Below are 14,696 nucleotides of genomic sequence, written 5' to 3'. Positions count from 1 at the left end.
TTGGGAAGGATTGTCTGGAGAACTGAAGACTGAACAAGCTGGAACAGTAAACTCTTGATTGATTTTGAACCTACAGCCATATCCTCACGCAGTGGTCTGTAAAGCCACTGAGCAGTCCTGGACGCACCTGGCACCCCCAGTTAAAGCACGTTTACTGGGTGAAGTATAGACTTTGGATGGTCGGTCCCTTAAATGAGGGTTAATGATGAATGTATTAGTCCATATGTCTGTGTGCACACGTATTTTAACCACTGTGATGACTGGTCTCAGAGCTCACTCTGTGTCCAGATAAATGTAAGAGATTTTCTGACTTACTTGTGCTGCTACTTCAGTCTGTCTAGCTACAGACTCAGAATTACTGTGTTGCTTTGTTTACTGCACTGCAGAAATGTATTGGTCTGACTGGCTGGAAGGCTAAATCCAATCAAGTGGCAAATTCTGGGTGAAATAAGGATGTTTACAGACAGTATAGCAATCCTTTGTCCACAGGGAGCCTTTCTGTAGATTCCCGTTGTCGCTTATCGACACAGTGGTCTGGGAGAAGGGTTTAGCTAGCAGAGGCCAACAGATTAGTATCTTAACTGTTTCACATCATAAATATAGCAGTTGAACAAAGTGATTTAGCAAGAATGCAGTAAAGGGAAAAATGGAATATAGGAGGATGTTTAACCTAGAGACCGGGTCAGGAGAAATGCCTTCTAAGAGGGACTGAGCAGGATCTGGGAGCAATAATGCAGCCTTCAGTGGCTGCTACAAAATCCTGTTTGTTGCCAACTCAGCAGTACTTTACCGTTCATGGAAAATGAATGATTAAGGAGCACATATTTGAGGGTTGAAAGAGGAAGCAGAGGAGGCATACAAGCTTTTCAAATGTTCCTTTTTTTAAAAAAAAAAAAAAAGAAAGAAAAATAAGTTAACCTTTCCAAACTCTAAATCATGCCAAAATTGAGAGCTTTGATCCATAAGAAGCACTGCATGCAATCAGACCAAAGGCTATCTAATCTGCTGTCCTGTTTCTGAGGACAGCCAGTAACAGGTGATCACATAAGTATAAAATATAAAGCTTGTATACAGAGGTTTTTCTCTGCACCATTCCAGCAGTCTATGGACTTCCTGAACTGGCAGTTCCTTCTGGACCTGGCCTTAATGAATGCACTTAGTCCCATTTTAAAAAAAACTTTTCTACTTTTGGCTGCCAGAGTGTTCTGTAGCAGTGAATGCTGAGTTCATTGTGTGGTATGAAAAAGAACTTTTTGTTGTCAGGCTGTAATGGTTTTCTTGATGATTTCTTCAAGTGACCCTAATTCTTCCACCAGTGATGACCACCTATTGGTGGTCATATGACCCTATTCCTTGTCTCCTTGCCACTTGTGATTTCACAGACCTGTATATGTCCTCGGTCATCACTTTTTCAAGTTGCAGTTTCATCGTATACATAGCTGCTTATTATATGGGAACTGATTGACACCTCTGTCCTCTTGTTCACTGGCCCTTTTCCAGTTCTGCTCACTAAGACAGTGGAGAAGCGGGTTGTTTTTGTTTCTTCAGTGTGTGGATTGATGTTTTGCTCTGCTTTCTTGCCATCTAAATTACATACTCTGTTGTCGTAAATAAGCCCTCTCGTGATACCTAAGAAAAGTAAATCCTAATTGTAAGTAGACACCTGAAAACTAACATACCTACTTTCCAAAAAAACTATTCAGACATCAGAAAAACACAGGTTTAGTTTTCTTTTGTTTTATTTAGAGAAACCATCTGGGTTTTTCACTGCACAAGGAATTCACAGCAAAGGCAACTGCTGCACTCCCAACACAGAACAAGCTGTTCCAAAGACTCTTCCAGGTGCTGGGTTGCAGCAGTGGTTGTTACACTGAAACAGCTGTCTGTAGTCAATGATAACATGCAACTGATTGATGAATTGATTAACTGCCCTTCCTGGAACTGTATTTAACTTGAATGGCAAGCACGTCTTGTTTACTCTTGAGTTTACTGTGTAGAATATCTTAAAACCATAAAATACCAAAGGTACGGTGCCCTCTGTTAAATGTATTCATCCTCACTCAGTGCTTTAAATGCTTGCTACCCTATACAGTCATTCTGTATCCTTCTGGGAACAAGCTGTAGTTTTACAGCTGGGTCTGTCAGCTCCTATTATCAGCAGTGTTTTGTAAAATTGTTCTTGGTGATGGGAGAAAAGAGGTGTTGGAAATTACACCATCACTTGGACATAGACGTAACTTAATACATGAGTTACCCTGTTGATTTCAGGTGTATGGCTTGTGTCCAAAGCTACTCTACTCACTGTATGTTTTGTGGGACTGTCTAAAATGGCTTGATTTTGCCATGCTTCCGTTATTCTCCAGATGTTTAGGAGATTTTTCTTTCTCTCCTTATATTTATTTCACTTTGTTAGCAGAGATCAGAGATAGATTTATCAGGCCAACATTGTTCCACTTTTTGTTCTGATAAGAACGTTGTCATCTAGTGCTTTCTTGTTCTCCCAGACTTTTAAAATATTTATTTATTTTTTAATTGTGCAATAGGTTAATTAACTAATTAGTACCATGTTGATATATGTGGTCAGGTTTTCTTTTCCAGGAAGTCCTCTATCTCTTTGGTTTTATGTCTGTTGCTTCATCTTGGGTGGAGTGACTTTACAAATAGTCTGAGAGGCTGATTTCACTTGCCCTTCCTTTCCTTCTGTGCTTGCTTATTAACATGCTTTACTTTCTCTTTCCTATGACTGACATGAGAGCACTTTTCTTTAACCTTGTCAACTAACAGGATCTCCTCTCCAGAGAGAGCGTCTCATCTATTTGTCTTCTGCTTTGTTGCCGCACCAGTTCCTGAAAGGTAGCATTCACTTGTTTTTAAATTGCTTCCCTTATCACAGAAGTCAGTCTCATGCCTTGACTCCAGGGGCTAGTAGAATTCCTTAGGCTTATCACGCACTGTTTAATTACTTCATTTGAGACGGGAAACTTGCTTTCTTGCATGATATGAATCTGCTCCTTAAACTCAGTGTGACTCTTTAGGGATGAATGCAGCCTTGCTGATCCAGAGTGGATGTTTCAAACTCTGGTGGAACTTGTTCTTCTCTGAAGATAAGATCAGCTGAACTTGGACTAGTTTGGCTGCTCCTATGGGAACAGATCTGAGTTGGGTGAGGTGACCGCATTTATTTTGACTAGTTTTCCTAATTGTGGTTCTTGATGAGTGCTAGAAACCTGAGGCTGTGACCTGTAAAATGAAACTCTCTTGCTCTCCAGATAAAATGTGGTTGATGGTGCTGGAGGGCAGAAGGACAAGGAACAGTGGTTATGAATTCTGTTGGAAGTCTGCTAGCAGAGGCTCAGTCCTCAAGCTATCATTTGGTCCTTGCAAGATGCCACCTCTTGCAACCAAGTCACTAACCTCCCAATGAGGTGGGAAAGATGGGAGACATTTTTTGTTCTGTTGCTATTTTAAAGAACAAGATTAGCTGTCTTTTCCATCTGTGTCCTGACCCTAGACAATGCCAAGAGGACACTTGTTCTCCAGCTCCTGTTTATTCTTTGGCTTGTCAGCCCAGGTTTGCTGATCTGTGTGGTGTGCCATGGAGCCTACACTCGTGGTCCTGGGTTTGGACAGAGAGTAATGAAGCTGGGGCTCACGGCCTGCTCCTTCTGGTGTGAAATGGCGAGTGGTTCTGAATAAGCCTCTTGCCTCAATGTGTGCCTTCTGGGTTTCTTTTGGTATGCATTTGTGTATTTAATGTATATAAGTCCAGTGAAATATGTCGGAGACCTTTTCTAAGTCAAATAAATAAACTCTTTACTATGTTGCATTCAGATAGTTTGTTCGTTGGTGTCACTTTTAATTTCTCAGCTACAGTTCCTGGGTTTGGAGGATTTATCTTGTTTATTTATCAAGAACCTGTACTGCCTGGATTAGAGCAGGTTTCTGTGTAACACATGAACATTTTTGGCCAATGTTTGGTGGTGTTTGTTACAACATGTGTGGGCAGCTAAATTCCCCACAAGTACAGTGTCCAGTGGCTTTGAGTACCTTGAGAGAGACCAATTCATTTCTGCTTTCTGGTTGCTGGAGTAGGCTGTAGCAGATGTCCACTTCAGTTTTTCTTTATTTTTGTTATTTTTTACTACCACTGTCTCTGCAGCTGAACTGTGTCTTGCTGCAGCTATAAATGCATCTGACAAAGTACCACCTCTGTTTCCTTTTCCATCTTTCTTATATAATTTGTACCCATCAGCAATGACATTTCATTTATGAAACTGAGTCCCTCTGCTACATTTCGGTTTTACCTGGTACAATGTAATCCTTGACATTTAAGTAACTCCCAAGCTCTTATTACCCATGCTTCCTTTGTGTATACAAAAGCCTATTTTAAAATTCCTGACCATGGTGCAGAATAAATCCAGCCTCTATTTTACTTTTGGGCATTAAGGTACATGGAAAAGTATTTGCAGTAAACAAAATCTTTGTCTGTCTTTCAGTGTTTGAAGTCCATATAGCAATTGCATTTGTACTGTTTAAGAGGAGTCTGTCTAATCTAAGCTCATTTCCCAGGGTATGTCAGGGCTCCATAGATCCTGAGCATCTTCCTTTATAACGTTAGCACCACTGTCATTTTGTGCCTTTCTGTTTCTGCACTTGTTTTAGGGAGATTCTCCAAAAAAGTAAGATAAAGTAGCAGTGAAGCGAGGGGAAGGACAAGTTTAATATTACACTTTTCTCTTGTTTCTTGATACTTTTGTCTGCTCTTTCAAAATCAGGGAGCAGTCCAGGAATGAATGACCTCTTTGTGTCCTAGACCTTATGTCCCCTGTCCTTACCCTGCTGAAGAAATGCAGATTTGGGAATCCTCATTAATAAGCAAGGTTTAGGGAAAGCACAGTCCAGTGACTGTAGGAACCATCTTGGAAGAGAAACCTGTGGATGTAGATGAAACGGTAAGGCCTTTATGCATGTAGCAAGGCTGGTGGATGTTTACCTAACTCTTTGCACAACGCCTATTTCTGATCTTTCTTGCAAGTCTGGGCATGTGCACTTGGGGAATTAGGGTACAGAAAACCACAGCATAACCTACAGAATCCCAGCATCCCAGTATGGGCAAATTAGCGGTGCTTTTCAGTAAGATAAGGAAGGCAAGGGACAGTAGCTGAGAAGTGTCTGCCTAAGAACTTAGAGGTAGAGTAGCTGGTGTACCCTAAATTCATAACATAATGTGTTGCTGTATCAAGTTTTGGAGGTGTTTCTAATCCTGTTTCTGTCCCTTTCCAGCCTGTCTGTCTGCAGTATCAGCTTCTGCTTTTCATCTGACTTGCTAGGCTTTTTCTTTTTCTAAAACATCAGATATGTCACTTGTAGGAGAACTGTAGGCATAAAACAGCCCTTCCCCCTGTCTCAGGTAGAAAGCAGCAACTTCTAGCTGATGAGGAGTGCTGAAAGCCATGATTTTATAGACACTGGATGTGTGAAGTTGCACATAACCAGGAAAACACAGCCAAAAGAATTTGTGCAGAAAGGATAAAGGTAAACTATGGCATTTGAATAATTATGTTTGTAGCTGTTATAGAGGGCCTGAAACCTAGAACATTAAAAAATGAGAGCTGATTTTAATGTGTATACATGCAGTAGCATAGGGAAGGATCAGGGAAGTCAGGTTAAAGACATTTTCCATTTGTAAGTATTGACTGTATTGAGGGGGTCCTTTGAGGTTTTAATGTATTTAAAGCAAAAAAGCTTCTGAGTAGTGAATTTCTAATGTGCAAGAAAGAGAAGTATGTTGCACCAGTGGACTGTGGACTAATCAGCATTTTGCATGGGCTGGGAGGTGGATTTGGCCTGTGCCTACTGTGGGTTGAATGAACACTTGTGTTTCCTCAGCTATTTGATCTACCAAACTGGAGTGGCTGTTAGAGGAAGGGCAGTGCTTTCTGCAGGTGGACCAATAGCCCATTGATTGCAGGAAGGAGCATTAATATCAAGACTCTCCAGCCTTTGTACTGTGGCAGGTGTTGTGCCCTTGTAGAAGTGCCCCAAGGCAGTACTCCCAAGACAAGGGCTAAGACATACAAGGTAAAGGAACATGAGAACATGGGGTGACAAAGGAGTATGAACAGTTCAGCAAGATCCGCATCCTTGTGATACAGCTGGTAGAGCACATTGGTCTGTGCTTCCCCTGAACTGGCTACAGACTAATGGTAGGATGGAGAAAGGGGGGGAAAAATTGAGCACACAAGAGAGCAGGCTGCTTACTCCAGAGCTGGGTCCTACACCAAGAGTTAAAAACAAAAGTCACATCTTGCAGGGCAACAGGGTGTGTGGGATAGGAATGTCAGTTGTCTGTGTCTGCAGAAGCTGCAGCAGCCCAGGTCTGGAGTTTTGCATGCTTGGGACTCTGAAGAATATAAATGTTCTACCTGAGTGTTTATGCAGGCAGGCCTTTGTAGCTGAGGTTCTCCCTAGGACACAAGAAAAGGTGTAAGTGCTGCTGCTTGGTTATAAAGGGCAGAACCATACTTGCCCCTTCTTGTGTTGTTTGGTGTGCTTAAGAAATACAGGGGCTATTTTATTATTATTATGCTCTGGCTTTTCTGAAACTTCAGTACTAGAGGAAACAATAAGAAACCTTCAGGTGGCTGGACCCAACTTCTTGGCAGGGGGACACTTCCACAACGAAAGATAAGTAAAAGAAAAAGCTAGCTCCCTGTGAAATTACAGTATATTTGGTGAAACACTGCGAAATCTCAAGGTGTAGATGCTAGACAACCTTGGGAAAAGGGCATTTACCTCAGGTGTTTGAAAAGAAAAGCTATTTAAACTTTGAAAGAGTATTGGTTTTACTGTTGCAATATTTATGATCCTCTCTTTATAGGTCATGCAACCATTTCCTTAGTTATCCTTAATCTCCTACCAGAAATTCTTTCCCTTGGCTGGCAAGTCCCCTTGTGCTGAGCACTTGCAAGACAGAAACAGAAAATAGCAAATCTAAAGAAAGTGGGATCATTTATAGCCATCTTGCTAAGTGCACAACACATCTGCAAAAGGATCAATTGCTCTGATTTAGCGTGGCCGTTACTGACATTTTGCTGCTACTGAAAGGAAGAAAATGGCTCTGTTTAGTGTCCTGAAGTGTAACTGTGATAATCATAGACATTAGAAATGGAAAAGGCCACTAGGTTGTCTGGTCCATTGCCCCAGTACAATGCAGGTCAATTCACCAATGTACCTTTTCTTTAGGTAAATTATTCTACCAGTTGTTTGAGATTCTTCTTCACAGTCTAATAAATCTCATAGGAAGGAAGTTAAAAAAATAACTTTTTGGAGAGGTACAGTAGGTAGATGTTTTGACAGCCATTGCACTGAAATAATGACCTGTCTCCTGGTTTATCAAAGCACCTGCCATTGCCCTTTTGCAGTGAGGACGCTGTAATATATTCGCCTCCTTTGTTCTTTATTTATAACTGCAGCATTTCAATAAATCAAAAGTTTTCTGGAAGTTGGAGCAGTCTCTACTGGTTTCTCACCAATTACCAAACCACCTTTAAAGCTGTTAATTCAGCTACAGAGTTAAAATTATGCTTCTGCAAATCCAGATTAATTTCCCGGCACCCAGTGGGGTTACACTGGATTTACACAGAAGTTACCGACAGCACGGTATGACCAACAGCTTCCTCTTTACACCTATGGAGACAGACTCACAAGAACAAAGAGACAGACAAGCACAGGCGCCAGCTCCGGATGCTGTACCCTGCAGCCAAAAGGAGGGTGTTGTTGCAGGCAGGCTCCACCTTGTTTCAAAATCTTCCACCTATGCAGTGTTTGGTATAAGTAATTGGGAATTCACCCATGCACAGCAGCGTTGTTACTGTGAGGGCACCTCTGGAAATGCTGTAGGGTCTTTGCATTGGATATTGCTACAAAAGCAATTGCTGCAACAGAAGGTATTCTGGAGGAGTTGGGCTCCCTTGGTGAACGTGGGCTCCCTTGATAAACACAGCCTCCCTGTCTTCTTGAACACAGCCCTGGTCTGGAATGTCTTGGGAGAGTAGCTTAGATGTGTGTTTGCCTTGCTCTTTGTGCGCTAGCACTGCCCTGCGGAAGCAGGACGACAGCTTACCTTGGATGAGGTACTGTAGATACCTGGGCTGGTTTAAGCTCTGTAAGATCCTAAATGACAGCAAACAATCCAGCAGCAGAAATGGAGTGTGGTCCAACCAATGGAAGCAAACAGACTAGAACTGAGTTGCTGAGGGCTCTTGAGAGGTAACACGCTTTCTTTTTAAGGAAGTCCTTGAAGCTAGAACTGCAGCCATAAAAGAAAGAACATTTTGCTCTCTTTCAGAAAAAAAGCAAGCGAACCCCAGCACAGTGTTGACTTTCTTCTAGCAATCCAGGAGTTGCTTTAGGGCAGGATTAGAAGGAAAGCCCTGGGGTTTTTGCTTGCTTTTTCCCAGGTGAGGGAGAGAGAAGGGCTGTTTGCACATGATGAAATCCCACTGGAATCTCAATTACTTTTCCTTTCTTACGCAAAAAGAAAATGGCACAGTGGACCAAATACTGCTGTAGCCCCTGAGCAAATGAGTCTTCCTCCATTGGTGCCTTCATGCAGGTTATCAGTGTCTCCTAAGAGATCATCACCTCCCAGTACTAAGATGTCTTGTAATTGCTCCTAAGAGTCGGCCTGCGGGCTTTGCCCCCACAGCCCCACCTTGAGCTCCCAGCAGCCGATCCCATGGCAGCCACAGGGAAGCCACTGGCAGATTTCCATCGAGGAGGTGACACAGAAAGCTATACTCCCAAACCTGCATTGGCTTTGCTGCCAGCCATTGCAGAAGCAGTGCTGGGGCAGCAAGTGAGTCACGGGGTTTGCAAGTAGGCAGGTCTGAGTAGTAATGAAAAAAGAGCTTGGCCCACCCAGCTTTGCTGGGTTTTGCTCCTGCAGCTGCCGGAGGCAAAGTTACAGGAAGGGCTGCTGCTGCCTTCCTCACGGGGTTTGCCCCACCTCACGTGGGGTGACCATGGGCCGTTTTCCTTCATAGCTCTTCTCCTTGTCCTGGTAGCCCACTGTCTGCATCCACACACAGCTATCTCTGCAGGGTCTTGGCCAGGGACTCCCTGCAGCTGATCAGGGATGACGCAAAGGCAAGGAGAAGGTGGCAGCTGATGAGAGCTCTGTGTGAGGGACAAAATACCAAAATACACCCTCCACGTGCAACGCTGGCCTTAGATCCAAGAAACTTCCCATATAGCTTCCCACTCCCAGGCACACAACATCTTCCCCATGTTTTTCACATCACCACCCTCATTCTGCCTTGCACTGAGGTTTTCATTAACTACATTTTTTTTACCAATCCCAGTTTTACGCTGCCTTTCAGCTGGTTTTCTCCTCCATCTTTCTTTCTTATGATGCTCCCTTCCTGAATTATTCTCACTTTCTGTCTTCCTGCCAGGAAGTCCTGCCAGGACTGACTCTGGCCCCTTTGCAAGTGTCAGTTAGCAGTCCAGTTAAACACTCAGGACTGGAGTTCTTTGGTGTTGGGTTTTTCTTAAGACACATGTAACTGTTACGTTTCCTCATCAAACACCAGTTGAGAAATTTTGGGAAGAAAAGGAGGCCTGTGAAGGGAGAATAATATAGCCACTGTCCAAAAGGTGGGAGAGTTTAAACAGTCACATTGTAGCTTCAAATTCCTAATCAAAACTGACAGCAACTTTTATGTTTTTAATTTCATCTGGGCTGCCTGAAGGAGGCATGATTTTCCACACTAGAAAAGGAAACTGATTTTTGCCCCCAAGATTTTCTGCTGTACATTTTGCACACTCCACTGCCCCAACCTCCAGTAACTCTTCAGTCTATCCCATTCTCCAGGCCCCACTCCTCGTTTTCTTCTACAGTTGTTTTTTTTTTTTTTTTGCAGACCATTATTCCTGCTTGCTGTCTGCGTCCAGCTCACTAAATCAAAGAAGGGCAGCAGCTCTGCTGATGGTATTGCTTTCAGTCCTGCTGACAAGTGCGGACAGCGCTGTACTTTTTACTATGGACAGTCTCACTTCCACAGACTAAGGACAAATGGCAGCTGTTCTGCTTGCTTTGATCTCATTAATAATAAAGGACAATGGGAGCTCTTTTGAATATGAGGAAAAAGCTTGAGTTAAAAAATTAAACAGCATACCCAATTAATTAGAACCACAGCAAAGCCTTGGAAAGCTGCCATCTTAAATTACTATACAGCTACAACTCCCAGTAAATAGTAGTAATAATAATGATAATAAAACCAAAAAAAACCACCCAAGAATCATATGTTCTTCCTGTCCTAATAAGAATTTGAAATAGAAGGACAGATAGGAGCTTTCCCCAGCATCAATACTGATCATACATGTGTCATATTATCAGATGTAGGTTCCTTATTCCCCTCTTGCAAGTGCAGAGGCATATCCATATCCATAGCTTCTATGGCATAGGGAAGGAACTGGCAGGCATGTGCCCAGCCCTCTTCTTTCTTCCAAACCTGCTTCTGCTGTTGTGATGGGGCCCGGTGACATACACTGGTTGCATAAATTAGTACTACATGTGAAACTAGAGAACTTGGGAGAAATAAAAACTCCAGTGTAGATCTGAACATTGGAAAATGGAGGGAGAAAGCGCCTGTAGCAGTTACTCTATGTCTAGCTGTAAAATTCTAATGCTGTCCTGATGATGAAGATGGACCTCTTATAATAAAATACTGTAAATGCTTTCACAAACCTATACTTCAGTTTTCATTTGGATTCAGCTACAGATGACTCAAAGTAGTTTTGCACAGGCTGCTACTGGTGTTGGGTATCATAGCTCTAACCAAGCTGGTGGAACGGGGAGGTTAAAAGGTAAATAAAATCTTGCCTCAAGAGTCGCATGACCTCTTGCCTCAGCATAACTGCTCCAGTCTTAGCCAGTAATTCTTACATGCATGCTGGTTCACTTTCAGAACAGAAAGCACAAAGCAAGCATCTTCCTCTGCCAACATAGTGAAAAAAATGGGCAAAAAAAGACTGTTTGTATAAAAGAATATAGTATTATTCAAAACATTCCTAATTGCCTTTTTTCTGTTAAAAAACCCCCATGTTAACATTGTTTTGCTGAAAATGGCAGTATTTAAAATAGCTTCAAATAATGTTAATGAAGCATTGTTTTAATTTTGCCTGAAGGAAAACAAAACAAAACAAAACACTATTATAAATTATTCTCAATTTAAAAACACTGCCATTATATTAGTAATTTTTTCCCTTTAGCTGTGGGCTGACAACCTTCTCTTTTCCCTTTCCTTCCAACAATATCATGTGAGTGCAACAGCACAATGAACTGAAACTTCTGCTAAGCTTTTTGCCTAAGACATGCACAAACTGCTCTTGTTTCTATTGCAACTGCATGTCTTTCCTGGATATGATGCATAAAAATAGGTAATGTCAAAATAAGCCTATTATATTGAGAACAGTTAAGGATGTGGAGATGTCTGACTGGGACTTAAAGCTCAGATTCTGAACACTTAAAAGTCATTAAAGATTTTTTTTTACATTTTTTGTGAAGCAGGAATGTTAGAACTAATCACCTGACCAATGTAAAAATTTGAAAATTACATTTTACATTATCTCCCTAATTTCCTTCCGCTATTTCATTTAATTCTAGGATTCATTACTTCATTTTTTTTTGCTTTGGTTGCTCTTATGTGTTTGTTCTCTGCTGTTATAGGTGACCTAGAAAGGAAAAAAAATAATTGGGTTGAAATCTGCTCTTCCTTATTTTAAATACAAATTCCTTTTCCCTATCCCTCACTCTATTGCTTGTTCCCTGAAAAGCAGGAAAATGGTTGAGAAATCTTACCACTCAATTGAAGGAACAGGAAATGCTGAATCCTTAGCAGACACCTTTTCTGAAAGTAATTATCAGGATAAACACTTTTAAATAAGGATAATAGGTATTTTAAACAGTATCAAAATGTTTCCAAATATTCATGGTTTATTCTGTTGGTGCTTTGATGTCATATGCCTGCTGAAGCTTCACTGAAGTCTTCTAGGAAAAGAACAGATTAAAAAAGCAGCTTCCAGGGGAAAGAAGTAAGCAAGAGAATAAATAACCTCCTCAGCCTGTCTTAATATAAAACAACAGAATATCAATTCTTTTATTATTTTTTTACAAATCATCTTTTTAACAACAGCTATCTTTCCCAGTGCTGCTTGCATCTCAGTCATAGATAATGTTCAGCACTGCATCATGTTAAATGCCACATTCTATATCAAAACACTTGAATATAATGCACCATAAAGAGCATCAGCATGCACTTTACTGTGGCTTTCCAAAAAGTAACCTATCGCAATACAGGTAACTAACCAGTTACTTTCTGTGCCCACTAGATAGGTAGCTGCTGCTTAAAGCATCTGAAGCAGAAAAAAGACAGGAATAACAAAAACTGGTTTTCAGTATCAGTAGCTTTTAGTGATGACTATCCAGAGTTCATTCAGGTACATTAATTAAAAAAACTTAGCAAGCCTATAAAAAAGATTTTGTGGCACTGCTGGAAATAATAAACCAGTATCAGACCTAAAAAACCCTGACTTTCAACTCCAAATACCACAGCTGCTTCTAGTCTTTTGTCCCCTCTCATTCCTGCATTCGGAAATGTCCCAGCCTGGCAGCACTCCTTGTTTGTTTAGAGAAGTCCCTTCACACAGCCTCTACCTGTACTACATCCTTGTCAGGTGTAGTATTATTTGTCTCTCTGATATCTCAAGTAATTTTTTATTTTTTTTTTAAAGAGGCCATGTATTTTCATGGCATAATGAGATGAGGTTGGAGTAGTCAAAAGGTTGTGGAATTGACCCCAACACTGAAGTGTGCCTGTCCCTGTGAGGCTGGAGACTTTAAGACGTTTGCAGGCAGGGTCCCAGCTTGCTTCTGCAGAAACCAAAGGGAGCACGTTCATGCCACAGCAAGCCCGTTCCTCTGAGATTCAATGGTTTTTCACATCACTTGTCCACCACAAAGATCTTCCAAAAGTCCTCACCTCAATGAAGCCCAATCTTTCCCAGCACCTGGGAATGCACCGCAGCAATGGTGTAACACTGACATCCAGTGGATGAAAAAATGCAATTTCACCAGCCAACTTGGTCCCATTTTTCGGACAGAAGTGGCAATGGGGGAGGTATGAAAAAGTAGGAAGAACGATTTTGCGCGTGTTTGGACTTTATGAGAGCCAGAAACTATCGTGGGAGCTGCAATCCCCCCAAAACCACAGATGAACCCGGGTGGGAATTTTTGAGTCATCTGTTATCATTTCAAACCAACAAAATCTGCTTGCTTTCTACAGTTCAAATTTGTTTTGTAGCGTGAAACTACAGGGACAATGGAGTGTGGTATCTTTGGCTCCTCTGAAATGAAAATTTCTGGTTTTCTAGGCTTATGCAAAATAAATCATATTGCTTCACCTTGCTTTCCATGTCCCGCTACAAGTGTGCCAAAACCCTGAGCAAAACATACCAAGGAAAACCTGCAAAACAACACCAGTAAGGGGAAAGGAAATGTGAACAGGGAATTACTTTTTTTTTTTTTTTTTCCCACTTATGGCAAAAACAACCAGCATCTTGGACATACCCTTCTCTCCCAGTGCGTGCAACCTGTACTCTTATTATACAAGTGATTTCTGCTTACACCAAGAAAAATACATGTGGCCATAGAGAGCTCCTACCCAGTGAATAAACCATGAAGAACAGAGGTGAGATGCATCTCCAATTTGTACTACTGTTTAGTATTGATTTATACAGTGCCTTTTGCATTCCTTAAAGCACTACAGTTACAAGTCTGTATATACCCAGTATAAAGTCTTATTTGTATTATGGGGCTCTTTCCTCCACCAATCAATGTAAAAATCAATTACCATTACTGAATGGGGAAGCCATCAAAAGATTCACCGCTGTTTACTGACTTGTGCAGCCCGAGTTCGCATGGATCTTGTCTGCTGACATTGCCAGCAGCACATTTTTTGCTGTGCTGGCAGCTGTCCCTCCTGGTGATGACTAACCTATGAAGGGCTCTATGGCTCTTCCAAGACAGACTGTGTTTTCACTGAACACCCATAGACCTGTTCACTAATGAGACAGGCACATCACATCGCTATAGTTCTCTCTTCACCAAAACAGTATTTTCAATGGCCCAACATTTTGTTGATCAGGCTGTAATAGGATTCTCTGGAGAAGATCAAATTAAAACATTGTACACTGGCATGCAGCCCTGGGTGAGATCAGGAAGTGACGGCCATTAAGGTAACAGCAGCCTTCAAAAATACTGGAGAATAAGGAAGAGAATGAGCATAGAAATTTGATAAAAGCAAGGATACCCTCTCACTCCTCCTAGTTTATCCTCCACATGCTTCTTGTTATTCCTTGTATACCCCTCAGTGTTTTCTCTCCCTGTCAGTTTCAGTGACTTCCATGCTCCTCTGGCCATGCTCTTCTGCTCTGCTAATGCTAAACCCACCTTTGTCCCACGTGGGTCCTGCTTATTCATCTCACATTTTCTTCCTTCCCTGCCTGAAATCGAGCAGCGCTGCCCCGTGCCTGCTCTCCAGACCCTTCCAGCCCCAGGGCCAGCAGTGCCTCCCCTCACCCCCGGCTCACTGTTGCCACCCAGGAAAGTGTCCCCAGGCCAGCTCCTGCCT

Source organism: Falco peregrinus, chromosome 6, assembly GCF_023634155.1.
Source record: "Falco peregrinus isolate bFalPer1 chromosome 6, bFalPer1.pri, whole genome shotgun sequence".
Taxonomy (NCBI): Eukaryota; Metazoa; Chordata; class Aves; order Falconiformes; family Falconidae; genus Falco; species Falco peregrinus.
This window is presented reverse-complemented; position numbering follows the sequence as displayed.